This window comes from Papio anubis, chromosome 5, assembly GCF_008728515.1.
Source record: "Papio anubis isolate 15944 chromosome 5, Panubis1.0, whole genome shotgun sequence".
Taxonomy (NCBI): domain Eukaryota; kingdom Metazoa; phylum Chordata; class Mammalia; order Primates; family Cercopithecidae; genus Papio; species Papio anubis.
Genome location: NC_044980.1, coordinates 110,929,436 through 110,945,915, shown reverse-complemented (window position 1 = coordinate 110,945,915; position 16,480 = coordinate 110,929,436).

The window sequence follows — 16,480 nt, the reverse complement described above, 5'->3', positions numbered from 1 at the left end:
ACTACTATCCATCATGAATTCATTGACTGAGTCCCTTTTGGAGGATGTAGGACCCACTGCTATGTAACCTCTGCTAAAATGCTTCAGGAATCAGGAACTCACAACTCAATTACTGTGGGAGGGGGAGGTATACTTATTAGAAAGACCCTTTTTAGAACGGAAATCAGTCTTTTTAGAACTTGCTGTGAGCACTTAAAGGGTGGCTAGCAGCTTGTTAAATTTTCAGTTGATCATTAAATGGGAAGTCAAGAGTAGAGTGGTCTGTCTTCCATATAACTGTCATAGTTTCTGTGGCATGGAAAACTAGATTTAAACGTCAACTGGATTCAAAATCTGAATCCCATTCATTCCCTCCTGTCTCATCACAACTTTTTCTCTATCAATACCCTAAGTTCACAAGGGAGATATGAGCACATACATATGGAAGTAAACACCATGCGTGCGTGCACACACACACACCTCTATGGACAAAACTGCACACATTAGTCTTAAGGATATTTTGCTCTTAACCTGAAAGCCCTCCTCTGTGAGCTGGTTGAATTCTCTGAAGGACTCTTTGGCCTATAAAAGGCAGCCAACTTTCTACTGCATGCAGTCCATAAGCATGTATATTATGAAGAGGAAGTAAAAGCTGTTCTTTGAAACTGCAAAATAGGTGTTTGTTTTTCTTTCTAAGATTTAAAAATTACTCTGCCCACTGTAGCTATGCAATTTTTAGTTTTCAAGCAAAGCATCCTCCAAGACAAGGGTGGGAAACAGAAAATTTCAAAACAGACAACAGCCTAATAAAGCCTAATTTCTCCATCCAGTCTGGTTGCATTTGATCCCTCTGCATCTTGTGGCTGAGATTCTACCAATCTATCAGGTGTTAGTTTCTCAACTACTCTTTGGGGCTTTCACATCAGATAACATACATGCATATATATATGTAGATCAAGTAGCCAAAGACGATTACTTAGAGCGGCACTGAAAAATAATGAGTTAGTTTTTGGCACAAATCCTTTAGGTCATGCTCAAGTAATTCACTTGAATGCCTTGCCTCACAGCTGAACTTTTAAAGGTAATTTTTGAATTGAGTTACCAATGAACATTATCAAGTAAAAGGGCTTCATTGGGACCTATTCCATTATAATATTCAATAGAAGTCCCATTTGGCTTTGCAGTTTGCTCTGTGTAACTCAAGTAAGATAATTTTCATGTCGTTCACTAGAACAATTCAATTTGAATGAATAATGAATAGTTATCCTTGGAAAACACAAAGAGGACACAATGTCTTTAGTACTAAGTTCAAAGAACCCAATATCTGTGCCCCGAATCTGGATCTTCTTTAGTATTTTGGTGTGTGACCTTTGGCCAGGCATTTTAAATGTAATGCAACCAAATTTATCTATACACTCTAGATAATTTCATTAGAATACTAATTACCCAAGTGATCTGTGTGAGACTTGGGCATATAAAAGCTGAAGAGATACAAAGAATTAACTTGAAAGTCATGAGAGCATATACCACAAGTTGGGGGCTGTTGCAAAGCATTACTTTTTCTTGGGTCTTATAGTAGAAATCTGTCACATTTTTGGCCGGGCACGGTGGCTCACGCCTGTAATCACAGCACTTTGGGAGGCCAAGGCAGGTGGATCACAAGGTCAAGAGATCAAGACCATCCTGGCCAACATGGTGAAACCCCATCTCTACTAAGAATACAAAAATTAGCTGAGTGTGGTGGTGCCTGCCTGTAGTCCCAGCTACTAGGGAGGCTGAGGCAGAAGAATCACTTGAACCCAGGAGAAGGAGGTTGCAGTGAGCTGAGATCATGCCACTAGACTACAGCCTGGAGACAGAGTAAGACTCTGTCTCAAAGGAAAAAAAAAGAAGAAAGAAATCTGTCACATTTTTTAGCTTTTCAGCCTCTGAATAACTTTCTTAGTTTGATAAACTCTGCCATATAAGTCATGGTGGGAAGTAGAGCCCACTTCCCACTATAGAAGCTCAGAAACACAGGTCCTCAGTATTTTATGCAGAGCAGGCAGGCTCCAACAACTGAAAGTTGAATCTGCATCTTGTTATATTAATACAAAAGGCAGAGGTGGGAGATAATTTGTTTTGGGTACTGTGGGATGTGGAAACCAATTCCAGGTTCTGAGGGTGGAGGTATAGGGGCACCAGAAGCAGGTAGCATTCTGTGTAAGAAATGGTGCCACTGCAGGCCTGTGTCCTGGTGTCTGGCATCAAGAGGTAGCAGCAGACGTGTCCCCACCACACTGGTCCTATAGTGTGTGGTTTTGAATGTGGTTCTAGCTGCTTAGAATGTGATTTCTTAGATAGCGTAAGCCTGTGAGTTACCCCAGAATATTTTTGTTTTTTTAAATATAAATTACTTTAAACACATTTTAAATTCTTTTTAAGTCAGTCAGATTTGGTTTATTTTGCTTGCAATTAAGAGTCCTAATTGATTCAGTGCTAGAGAAAATACTGTACATAATCAAAATTAGTCCCTCAAAGGAAAATGAGACATTAATTTTATCTTTTCTCATTTCGATCCTCATCTTACACGTGCATTCTCCAATCCTCTTCCATGCCAATCTCCAAACCGGAATAGATATAATATTCAGTTGCTGAAAAGTGGAAATTAAACTATTCCAAGAGGGATGTCCTACACCCTTAACATACAAAATAAACATTGTTAATTTTAAGTAATTTAATATTTATAAGTATTAGGTTTCTCATAATGTAAGTATAAATATATCTTTCTATATACAAGACGGTGGGAGGACTTTAAAACTGTTCCCTTGAAGGAATAATGTCTTTATTTTGAAGGCTTGGATCAAAGAAAGGGACACTGTTATGATCAATTCACTATATTTTCAATTTTGTTTACTATCTAACTTATGGTTGATTTTAATATTGGTATAGTATCAACATATTATTTTTCTTTTCGCTTCTTCCCAGAAGCTACTTTTTTAGGCTTTCACCACCACTTGATCCCTTGATAATCAGTTGACTCTAATTGTGATACATATTACATGTAATATCAGTATACTCTGGTTTCTCTTCAGATCATATAAATATTTCACCTTTTATATATTACACTTTATGTCAATATATGACACTAATTTTAGTCCCTGATATACTTCATACCAGTTACAAGATATTGTAACATCTTTTCATTGAGAAATCATATTCAGCATGTGTGAAATTTGTATTTCAGTGCTCTTTCTCTCTGAGACTTAAACAATTTTCATCTACCATTTTCCTTTCTGTGATTGCCTCTTACTCCTCAGAACTCATCAGACTTTGAAGTAAGTGTTGGTGGAGGTGGAGTGGGACAATAAGAACAATAATTTGTAATACTGGCTAACACTGAGTGTCTGCATCCTCTGTGCTAAGTACAGTACAAGCCCCTGCACATATCAGAGTTTGGTTAAGCTTTCCCATTGCCCTGTGAGGCAGGGATTCTTATTCCCATTTCCCATAAAGGGTCTGAAATCTAGGAAGATTAAAGAGTTGTTAATGTTATTACAGTAAGTGAGAAAGTCAGCACCTTGAAATCCCAGACTATAATTTCTGAGCAAAGACTCTTTTTATATATTAATAATTATGCTCATTTTCAGTGTGTGGCCATGAAAGGGGCCTTATTAGCAGTATCTTTAGTGAGGTGGAAGAACCATAGGCAAGAGACTGTGATATTTATCTTTGTAACTCTTGATTCTCAACTATTTGGGATCACAGATATGTCTTAGAATCTGATTAAAATTATAGGTAGATAGTAGATAGATTAGACAGATACATGACAGAGACGTTTACATACAATAGCACAGCTCATTGTAATGATCAGTACTTCTAAATAACAATGTTATTGCTGTCAATGCTAGTCCATTACTCTGAAACTTTTAATACCATTTAATTTAGTGAGAACAGTGTAGGAAATGTTGTATACTTTCTTATCAACACCATATCCTCTTAATATTTGCGGAATACTTTATTATCATTCAGAAACATGGTCTTCAACTTCTAGAATCAAATATTCTAAGAAGACAAAATTTATAGACTTTCAACTGTTATTTTTATTTATTTATTTATTTTGAGATGGAGTCTCGCTCTGTTGCCCAGGCTGGAGTGCAGTGGCACAATCTCAGCTCACTGCAACCTCTGCCTCCTGGAGTCAGGTGATTCTCCGGCCTCAGCCTCCTAAGTAGCTGGGATTACAGGTGTGCACCACCATACCCGGATCATTTTTGTATTTTTAGTAGAGACAGCATTTCACCATGTTGGTCAGGCTGGTCTCAAACTCCTAACCTTGTGATCTGCCCACCTTGGCCTCCCAAAGTGCTGGGATTACAGGCATAAGCCACCACTCCCGGCCTTAACTGTTATTTAAAACTATATTCAACACAGTTTAAGTTGACAAATGATACATGAGACAGACTTGTTAGCACTAGGTACATGCCCAGTAGTTTAGATATCCTATGTATAGGATGCTGTAATATTCCACCCTATCCATCCTTTGGGACCAAGGCACTTATTTTCAGAGTTTTAAGGGACGACAGCTACTGATGACTCACATCTGAGTCCCTTATCAAGACTTGTCTTCAGCCAAAGAGAGTTGCCTTGTCCAGTGTTACATCTGCATCTGATGAGCAGTTGATGCAGAGGTATTAAAGCCTGGCTACCTTGCGTAGGATTGGGACGGTTCTGAATGGCTATATCAATTCCAGAGGTCCCTGTAGAACTGGCCGTGGTCTCTGTTTAAGCCGAATCACACTTAAATTTCTTCCTCTCCCCAAGCCTTTTTCCCTTACTTCCTTAAAGTTTTTCCCCAAATTACTCTCCAACAACCTTCCTGCCAGCAAGTACCCATATCAAAATCTGTTTCTCAGGTAACCTAACTCAAGTCACACTAAGACAGGTCTTGACACCATGAATTCTGGGACAACATTCTTTCTGGGCTGTAAGGATCTCTAAGCAATTGCCACTTGGTAATGAAACTTTCTTTCTTTGGTGGCCAGACATGAAGTCTCTGTGCCTTGGAAATATTATTGCCTGGTGTAACCTAATATTATGCTGCAATTTAAATTTAAATATGTTTCTAATGTAATAGTATATTGGCTTTTACCTGAATGTTTTATAATGATATGTGGGTTACTTGTCCCTGGAAAGCCCAAACACTGAGTAACTGATGCACTCAATGCTTTCTTGGTCAATCTTATTGATGGTGCTACAGTGAAATCATCCATTAAGTTAATGTGTTCAATGACCAATTCTCTGGGACAGACTATGGCAACAAGGCACACATTCAGTTAATGCTGTCATTTTGCATTCTCTAAGGTCACCTTAAGAAAGCTATTACAGGTGTGGCTCACACCTGTAACGCCAGCACTTTGGGAGGCTGAGGTGGGTGGATCATAAGGTCAGAAGTTCAACACCAGTCTGGTCAAGATAGTGAAACCCCATCTCTAGTAAAAATACAAAAATGAGCTGGGTGTGGTGGCAGGCACCTGTAATCCCAGCTACTCGAGAGGCTAAGACAGAGAATTGCTTGAACCCAGGAGGGGGAGGTTGTGGTGAGCCAAGATTTTGCCATTGCACTTCAGTCTGGGTGACAGACTGAGACTTCGTCTAAAAAAAAAAAAAAGCCATTTCTACAATGACTGGACAAGGACAGAAACTGTAAGGACATAATAGTCCCTCCTCTCCAAAACTTAGATTAAGGTGGTGAAAACTTAACTTTTTGTTTTAATTGATGATTATCCTTTTCTTCCTCACTGAAAGAGAGGACACAGGGATAATGAATGCTTCTGGTGTATTTAAATACATTTTGAATCTTTTTCTCCACATCAAGCTCCTAGTCATGTGGGAAAGTCTAGCTGCAAATCTCGAACTAGAAATTATGATCAAACCCATTCGAGAGACATTTGCCTATTGAAATTTTTAATGTTTCCTCTTAAAGTCATCTTATTTCTTGAAAGGAAAATACATAATTAATATGGAAAGTTATAAAGCAAAACAACAACAACAACAAAAAAACAAAATCAAAATTTCCCCTCTATTCCACAAGTCCCTCTCACTAAAGGTAACTACTGTTGATACTTTGGCAGAGGGTTTAGGGAGCATCTTGTAGGGGACAAAAGCAAACATGTATGCGGCATGAGCTGTGTGCACACAAACATGCGGGAACTTTCACCAGTCAGTTGCCACTGCGGTATAGATTCCCTCTGTTCGGAGCTCAGGAAAAGGGACTTTGAGGAACCCTCTTTGGTTGTGAGTTTCCCTAGAATGAAGTCACTAGAATCTCAATGTGAGAGGCTGCGTCAAGCACAGGTGAGTTCACTGAGCAGTTTCTATCTCCCTCTCATTCTGTTTGTTTTCACAGTATGTGACTCTAGCCATGAGGAACAAAGTTGTTGCCTGCAGATAAAATGTCACATAAACAAGTTGACAAGGGTAGAAAGCATATGGTGAAGTTGGTGCATGTTGTTAAGTGTAAATATCATTTGAAATCATCTTTTAAATTACTGCACACTTGGCTGTGATGATATGAAACCAAAATATCTGGTTATTCCATTAAAGAGTCAGCCAAAAAAAAAAAAAAAAATGGGCAACTGATTTAGAATGTATCTCAAACATGGCCAGGCGCAGTGGCTCATGCCTGTAATCCCAGCACTTTCGGGCGCTGAGGCAAGTGGATCATCTGAGGTTGGGAGTTTGAGACCAGCTTGGCCAACATGTTGAAACCCCACCTCTATTAAATACAAAAAGAAATTAGCTGGGTGTAGTGGCGGGAGCCTGTAATCCCAGCTACTGGGTAGGCTGAGGCAGGAGACTCGCTTGAACCCAGGCGGCGGAGGTTGCAGTGAGCCGATATCATGCTACTGTACTCCAGTCTGGGCAACAAGAATGAAACTCCATCTCAAAAAAAAATATATATATATATATATATATATATATACACACACACACACACAAAGACATAGACACACACACACACACACACACACATATCTCATATATTTATGAGGGCAGGGTGAGAGATGGAGACTCCAACTTGTTTGATGAATAAAAGAAAATTCATGGCTGACAAAAATTTACACCTTTACAATTATTTTATGATAATCATAAACACTAGAGACGAGTAAAAAACAAACAAGAAAAACTAAGCTAAATGTATAATTTTATTGTTGGTATGAAATTTTCTTTAGATCCTTCTTTAATGCTCATTTAATCCTTTATTCAAACATTTATTGAGAGCCAACTTTATGTTAGGCTGGGTTTCGGATATTAGAGATACAGCGGGCGCGGTGGGGGGGGCATGGCAAATTAAGTAATTAAGTTCTTGACTTCCAGTGCAAACATTAGTGAAGTCTACAAACTGATTGACTTAAATATTTATTTTTAACTGGTTTATTGAATGGTCTAAACATCATGGACTTTATTTTTCTTAAACCATTGACATTTAAGATGATTGATCAAGAGGCATATTTTGTTCTTTCACTTTTTTTTTTTTTTTTTTCCTTTGAGACAGAGTCTTGCTCTGTTGCCCAGGCTGGAGTGCAGTGGCACAATCTCGGCTCACTGCAACCTCTGCCTCTGGGGTTCAAGCGATTCTCCTATCTTAGCCTCCTGAGTAGCTGGGATTACAGGTTCACACCATCACGCCTGGATAATTTTTTTTTTTTTTTTTTTTTGTATTTTAGTAGAGATGGGGTTTCACCATGTTGCCCAGGCTGGTCTCAAACTCCTGAGCTCAGGCAATCCACCCACCTCAGCCTCCCAAAGTGCTAGGATTACAGGCGTGAGCCACTGCGCCCCGCCTGACTCTTTTTAAAACCTTCTTTTTATACCTGCTTAATTACTTCTAAGACTAGATTAGTGAAATGAGAGTTTAGAAGAAAAAGTCAAATGTGATACTCCAGACAGCACTGTGACTCCTCTAGGAGAGAAGCTGGCATGAGTGTCTGAGTTAACATCTAGCTCTTGAATCTTGGACAAAATTCATGTTCTTCCAAGAACTCTCTCACTCTGCTTCACTCAGACATAGCTAGATAAGGGAAAGAAAAAAAAAAAAAAAAACCCAAGGCAGAGAGAGGAAAAGAGGAACATTCCTATCTCCCTTTCTCCAGCTTTTAATCTTCTGCCAAGACTTGTCATAGACCAAACCTATGGGAAGTCACCTGGCAGGGAAGCCTGAGAAATGCCAGGAGAGGCCAGTATTTGCAGGTACAGAGCAGAGCCAGAAGGGAAAGTGTGCATGTGAGGACTGGGGACCAGTTGGCAGGCTGTCACTTCCAGCTTTTCTCCTACCTGAATTTAGTCTGGAGAACGAGAAGTGACTTTTAATTATTTATGACCTCTAGGTTCCAAAAAAAAATTCCCTTTTAGAGTCAGAAGAAAACCGAGAATTTTAAGTGATGAAATTGCAACGCACAACTTCAATAGGCGCTAGGAGAATTGCTTTCCCTAGGAAGCTTTGTATGCAGATCCTTAAACAGAAGGCAGCATGTGTCAGAAAAAAGAAAAATAACATACAGCAAACTCTACAACCCTTGTGTGTTCGTACAACTCTATGTGTTGCACATTTTTTCCTGCAATGTATTTAATTCATGAATAGTTTATTTATTTTCGTATTTTAGGTAAAAGTAAAGCAGAAAAAATTACTTCATTTTTTTAACATCCTAGAATTTTTTCCTTTTTTCTCTCTGAATTTTTTTTTTAAATTATTTTCATTTCTTTTAACTTTTATTGTAAGATCAAGGGTACATGTGCAGGTTTGTTTTAGGTAAACTTGTGTTACAGGGGTTTGTTGTAAAGATTATTTCGTCATCCATGTATCATATTAAGCCTAGTACTCATTATTTTTCCTGATCATCTCCCTCCTCCTACACTCCATAAAAGCAGTTTTGTTCTTTTTCACTTTGATATCATTGTATTTGTAAATAAGGTGAATATACTTGAATATCAGACAGGTCTCTATATCCTAAAATGGAGTCGCCAATAACATTATAAGATGGAAAAACAGGATTTTTATGTGTTTAGTGGGTTTCATTGTTTTATTGTAATTGAATTCTTTTGAAATAAAATATAATTTAATATACATAATTCAAAGAATAGTTACAATTTTAGAATTTTACATTTATTAAGGCACCACTTTGTATCTAATGTTTTTTCATTCCACATAACATTGCTCAAATCAAATAATATTTTTATAATTTAAATTATATTCTTTGCAGAGTAAAGATATTTCATAAAATTTTATGCTTTCAGAAAAGCTACTTTACCCTGCCTTCCTCTGTAAATATTATGCAAAATCATTTCTAAGTCATTCTAATCAGATTAAAATGGATTATTTAAATCATCAGAGGCATAGATGTCAAACTTGTCATGGTTTTCCATTTTGATTTAAAAATCCTCGTTGGACAGATATCTAATCATCTTACTTTACATTTATAGACACTTCTGTTTTATTCCCTGGGAAAGACAATTTTATTCTATGTGGAGATTCCTCATATACGTTTCAGATTTTTCTGCATTTGGCCCATAGATTGTAGCTCCTTTAGTCATTTATTAAAAGGTTTTGTTAAAATTCAAGTCATGCTGCTCATATAACTCAAGCCCCACTCACTTTTCCATCTTACGAGTAAAGGAAAACCAACTTTCACTGAAAATGTTCATTTTGCAGATCAGTTAAATAATCGTTAAGCAATGGAATTTTGGGTCCTAGTTTAGCTGCTGAGGGTACAAAAATATAACATACAGTTACTTTGCTCAAGGTGTTCATGATAGTTTTAAACTAACTAGGGCACCTTGTTTGATATGTTAACTTTAGGATCCAAAATTCTAATTTTGACCATTAATCATAATTTATTCACATTGTTGTGCTACCATAACCACCATCTACCATGTATCCACATAACGATTTTCATCTTATAAAAATGTAACTCGACCTACTAAACAAAAACTTTCTATTCTCTTCGACTCCCTAGCCCCTGGCAACCATCATTTTACTATCTGTCTTTATGAATTTACCTATGTACCTCACATGAGTAGAATTACAGAGTATTTGTCTTTTGTGACTACTTTATTTCACATAACATGATGTCTTCAAGTTTCATTTATGTTGTAGCATGTATCAGAATTCTCTTCCTTTTTAAATGTGAAATTTGAATATTCCATTGTATGGATATAGCACATTTTGCTTATTCATTCATTTTTTTTTTTCTTTTTAACTTTTGAGACAGAGTCTCACTCTGTCACCCAGGCTTGAGTGCAGTGGCACGATCTTGGCTTACTGCAACCTCTGCCTCCCGGGTTCAAGTGATTCTTCCATCTCAGCCTCCCGAGTAGCTGGGACCACAGGTGTGCACCACCAAGCCCATTATCCATTCAGCTTTTAATAGCCACTTAGGTTGCTTCTAGGTTTGGCTATTGTGAATAATGTTGCTATGAACATAGGTGTGCAAATATCAGTTTGAGTCCTTGCTTTAATTGTTTTGCGGACATATCCAGAAATGAAATTTCTAGATTAGGTAGTATTTATACTTCTAATTTTTTGAGAACCTGTAATACCATTTACCATTAGTGGCTGCATAATTTTACATTCTTACCAACAGTGCATAAGAGTTCCAGTTTCTCCACATTCTCACCAACACTTGTTATTTTCTGCGTTTTTGATAGAAGCTATTCTAATTGGTGTGAGGTAGTGTCAATTGTAGCTTTGATCTGTATTTCCTTACTGACTAGTGATATTGAACATCTTTTCATGTGCTTGTGTATCTTCTTTGGAAAAATGTCTATTCACGTTCCTTGTCCATTTTTTAATTGAGTTCCATTTGCTTATTTGTTAAGTTGTAAGTCTAAGAAATTTAAGTTAATTAATTATTTAAGCAAATATTTATTGAGCACTATTTATATATCAAGTGGTAACTATATTGAGGCAGTTTTATTAGAAATTTTATTTCTACATGATATATGGAAATTCACTTCATTCTGGCTTATATTCAGCTAATGTAATTCGTCCTATGTTGTTAGAGTCCAAACAGTGAAAGAATTACTTCTGTGAGACAAAAGAGAATCTTAGAATTTTTTCCTTGTAATTGATTTAGGCACGGCCTAGAAACCTTATGGTGCTCTAGTGTTCTAAGTTTACTGTTTAATTGTAATGGATAAATTACAGTAAGAATAAATTACTTTTTTACATAGAGCAATTTTCAAGCAATATCCCCTTAAGCTTGTAATAGCAGAATTTAGTATTTATATGGGATTGTAAACTATCTGGGCATCTGTTGATGATCATTTTTGGAGTCAACTGAATTATTGGAGAAAGAGAATAATGGAAAAAATAATCTTCCAAATGTAGTACTTAAAACCCGATAAAAGTAGTCTTAATTAAAAGTAAAAGGTCAAACAGCTTTCAAATTTCCTTCTTGTTTTATAATTTTGCAATAATATATAAAGTAAAATTTTCTTAGTTTTCTCTTTGCTAGTTTGCCTTTTTGTCTTTTCTTTGTAATCAAAGTTAACTTGTCATCAGTTTAACATAGGTGGTTTTAAGATTTTACTTGCAAGCCTCATAGCAGCCACAAAACAATCCTATAACAGGTACACAGAAAATAAAAAGCAAGAAATTTTTTAAAATACAAGAGAAAAACACCTTTATGCAGAGGAAAACAGAAAAGAAGAAAGAAAAAGAGGATCAACAAAACAACCAGAACACAAATAAAAAAATGGTGGCAGTAAATCCTTACTTATCAATAATAACTCTGGATGAAAATGGACTCCAAAACACATAGTAAGGCTGAATGGATTTAAAAACAAAACCCAACTACAAGCTGCATATAAGAAACTAACTTCAGTTATAAAGACACACATAGACTGAAAAGAAAGGGACTGAAAAGATGTTTCATGTAAATGGAAAACAAAATGAGTAGGAGTAGCTGTACTTACATTAGACAAAAAAGATTTCAAGACAAAAACTGTAAAAATAAAAAACTAAAAAGAAAATGAGGAGTAGCTATACTTACATTAGATAAAATAGATTTCAAGACAAAAACTGTAAAAAAAAAAAGGTTATTATATAATATTAAAAGGATCAATGCAGCAAGAGGATAAAACAGCAGTAAATATGTATACACCCAACATTGGAGCATCCAGATATATAGAGCAAATATTATTAGAGCTAAAGAGAAGGATAGACACCAATACAGTGACAGCCAGGAACTTCAAACCCCACTTAGCATTGGACCAATTATCCAAACAGAAAATCAAAAGAGAAACACCAAACTTACTCTGCACTATAGAACAAATAGGCCTAATAAATGTTTGCAAAGAATTTCAGCAAATATCTGCAGAATACATTCTTCTCTATAGCACATGAAACATTTTTTAGAATAGACCATATATTAGGCCACAAAATCAGTCTCAAACAATTTGAAATCACATTATCTTTTCAGGCCACATGGTATAAAATTAAATATTTATAACAAGAGGAACTTTGGAAATAACACGAACACATGGAAACTAAATAATATGCTCCTGAATAACCATCAGGTCAATGAAGAAATTAAGAAAATTTTTAAATTTCATGAAACAAATGAAAATGGAAACACAACATACCAAAACCGATGTAATAGAGAAAAAAAAAAAAAAAATCCTACTAGGGAAGTAAATAGTAACTAACACCTACATCAAAAAAGTAGAAAATTTTAAAATAAACACCCAAAGATGCATCTTAAAGAACTAGAAAAGCAAGAACAACTCAAACACCCCCAAAACAGAAGGAAATAATAAAGATTAGAGCAAAAATAAATGAAATTGAAACCAAAAAATTACAAACCAAAAAAAATACAAAATATTAGTAAATGAAAAGTTGGCTTTCAGAAAAGATAAACAACATCTACAAAACTTTAGCCAGATTAACTGAAGAAAAGATCAAAATAAATAAAATCAGAGATAAAAAGGAGCGGTTACAACTGATACCACAGAAATTCAAAAAATTATTAGAGATTATTATGAGCAACTATATGACAATAAATCAGGAAACCTAGAAGAAATGGATACATTTCTAGACATATAAAACCTACCAAGATTAAACCATGAAAAAAATCCACAATGTGACTAGACCAATAACAATGACAGTGAAGCAAAAACAAAATGTCTGCTGTCAAAGAAAAGTCCAGGACCTGATGGTTTCACTGCTGAATTCTACCAAACATTTGAAATAGAACTAATACCAATCCTACTCAAACTGTTTCGGAAAATCAAGGCTGAAGAAATACTTCCAAACTCAATCCACATGGTTAATATTAACCTGGTACCAAAACCAGATAAAAACACAAGGTAAAAAGAAAACCACAGGCCAGTATCTTTTATGAATATAGATGTAAAACTCCTCACAAAGCACTAGTAAACTGATTTCAACAACACATTAAAAAGATCATTCATGATGATCAAGTGGGATAAATCCCAGAGATGCAAAGATGGTTAAACTTATGCAAATCAATAAATGTGATACATTTATATCAAAAGAATAAAGAAAAAACCTATTATTATTACAACTGATGTTAAAAACAAAGCATTTGATACAATTCCACATAGCTTTATTAAAAAAAAAAAAAACCTCAATAAACTGGGTATAGAAGGAATGCAATAAAAGCCATATATGAAAAACCCACAGCTATTATATCATATTTTATAGAGAAAAATGAAATATTTAAGATCTGGAACAAGCTAAGGATACCCACTTTCACCACTTTTGTTCAACATAGTACTGGATTTCCTAGCAAGAGCAATTAGAAGGAAAAAAATAAAGGCATCCAAATTGGAAAGGAGGTCAAATTATCTTATTTGCATACATATTTTATGTTTAAAAAACCTAAAGACTCTACCAGAATACAATTAAAACTTATACATTTGGTAAAGTTTCAGGATCCAAAATCAACATACAAAAATCAGTAGCATTTCTATATGACAAGAGTGAACAATCTGAAAAAGAAACCAACAAAGTAATTCCATTCATATTTGCTACAAACAAAATAGAATACCTAGAAATAAACTAAACCAAAGATGTGAAAGATCCCTACAATGAAACTACAAAACACTGATGAAAGAAATTGAAGAGGACACAAAAAAATAGAAAGATATTGCAGTCATGGAATGGAAGACTCAATATTGTTAAAATATTCTTATTGCTCAAAGCAATCTGCAGATTCATTGCAATTACTACCAAAACACAAATTACATTCTTCACAGACATAGACAAAATAATGTTAAAATTGATATGGGACCACAAAAGACCCTAAACACCCAAAGCCATGCTAAGCAAAAAGAACAAAACCAGAGGAACCACATTATTCAACTTAAAATTATGCTACAAAGCTATTGTAACCAAACCAACATGATGCTGGCATAACAACGGACACATAGACTTATGGAACAGAGTAGAAAACTCAGAAATAAATTTGCATATTTACAGGCAACTCATTTTTTGACAAAGATGTCAATAACATACATTAGGGAAAGGATAGCTTCTTCAATAAATGGAAAAATTGGGTATCCATTTTCAGAAGAATGAAACCAGACTCCTATCTCTCATCATATACAAAAATCATATCAAAATGGATTAAAGACTTAAATCTAAGACCTGAAACTATGACACTACTAGAAGAAAACCTTAGGGAAACTCTAGGACATCGTTCTGGGCAAAGATTTATTGAGTTAGACCTCTAATGTATAGTCAACCAAAGCAAAAAGGGGCAAATGAGATCACGTTAAGCCAAAGGTTTCTGCACAGCAAAGGGAACTATCAACAAAGTGAAGAGACAGCCCAGAGAGAGTGAGAAAATATTTGCAAACTACCCATCTGACAAGGAATATATAAGGCTAAAATATATAAGGCTATAAGAATATAGGAGCTCAAACAACTCTATAGGAAAAATGTAATTCAATTAAAAAATTGGCCTCCATCCTGGAAAGCATAACAAGACCCCATCTCTAAAAAATAAAGCAAATTAGCTGGGCCTGATGGTGTGTCCATGCTACTAGGGAGGCTAGGGTGAGAGGATCACTTGAGCCCAGGAGTTCAAGGTTACAGTGAGATACAATGATATCACTGTACTGCAACCTGAGTAAGATCCTATCTCTAAAAATAAAAAGCTTAAAAAAATTAATATGGCCAAATATCTTAATAGACATTTCCCAAAAGACAAACAAACAGCCAACGGGTATACTGAAAAATGTTCAATAACATTAATCATCAGAGAAATGGAAATCAGAACTTAAAATCGTTTTTATCTAAAAAACAGGCAATAATGAATGCTGGAAAGGATGTGGATAAAGAGGAATCTTACACACTGTTGGTGGGAATTTAGGTGGTACAGCCACTATGAAGAATGCTATGGAGGCTTCTCAAAAAGCTAAAAATAGAATGAAAAAACGGTCAAGAAATTCCACAGCTGGGTGTTTGCTCAAAAGTAAGGGAATCAATATACTGAGGAGACATCTGCATTTTCATGTTTATTGCATTATTATTATAGCCAAGATATGAAATCAATCTAATTGTCCAACAACTCAAAATAAATGTGGGTAAAGAAAACATGGTACATATACACAATGGAGTATTATTTAGCCATAAAAAAGAAGTTCTTGTCATTTGCAACAACATGGATGGAACTGCAGAGCATTACAAGTGAAATGATCCAGGAACAAAAAGGTAGATATCATAGGTTCTAATGCACATATGGGAGCTAAAACAAAAGAATAATAGAACTCATGGAGATAGAAAGCAGAATGATGGTTACCAGAGGCTGGGAAGGATAATGGGGGGATGAGGATAACATGGGGATGGGTAATGGGTACAAAAATGTAGTTTGAATGAATAAGATATAGTATTCAGTAGTGCAATAGGATGGTTATAGTTAACAATATTTTATTTTGTATTTTAAAATAACAAAAAAGTGAAATTGCAATATTCCTGATACAAAAAAAATGATAAATGCTTAAGATGATTGTGATACAGTTTAGATATTTGCCCCTACTCAAATCTCTTGTTTAATTATAAATTTCAGTGCTGGAGGTAGGGCCTGGTGGGAGGTGTTTGGGTCATGGAGGCAGATCCCTCATGGCTTGGTACTATCTTCATAATAGTGAGTGAGTGAGTTCTCGTGAGATCTGGTCATTTAGAAATGAGTGGCACCTTTCCTTCACTCTGTCTCTCCTTCTTTTGCCACATGATATGCCTGTTACCCATTTGCCTTCTGCCATGATTGTAAACTCCCTGAGGCCTCCTCAGAAATCAAGCAGATATCAGCACCAAGCTTCATGTAAAGTTTGCAGAACTGTAGACCAGTTAAACGTCTTTTCTTTATAAATTGCTCAGTCTCTGGAATTTCTTAATAGCAATGAAAAAGTGGCCTAACACAGAAAACTAGTACCAAGGAGTGAGGCATTGCTCAAAAGATATCTGAAAATGTAGATGCAGCTTTGGAACTGGGTA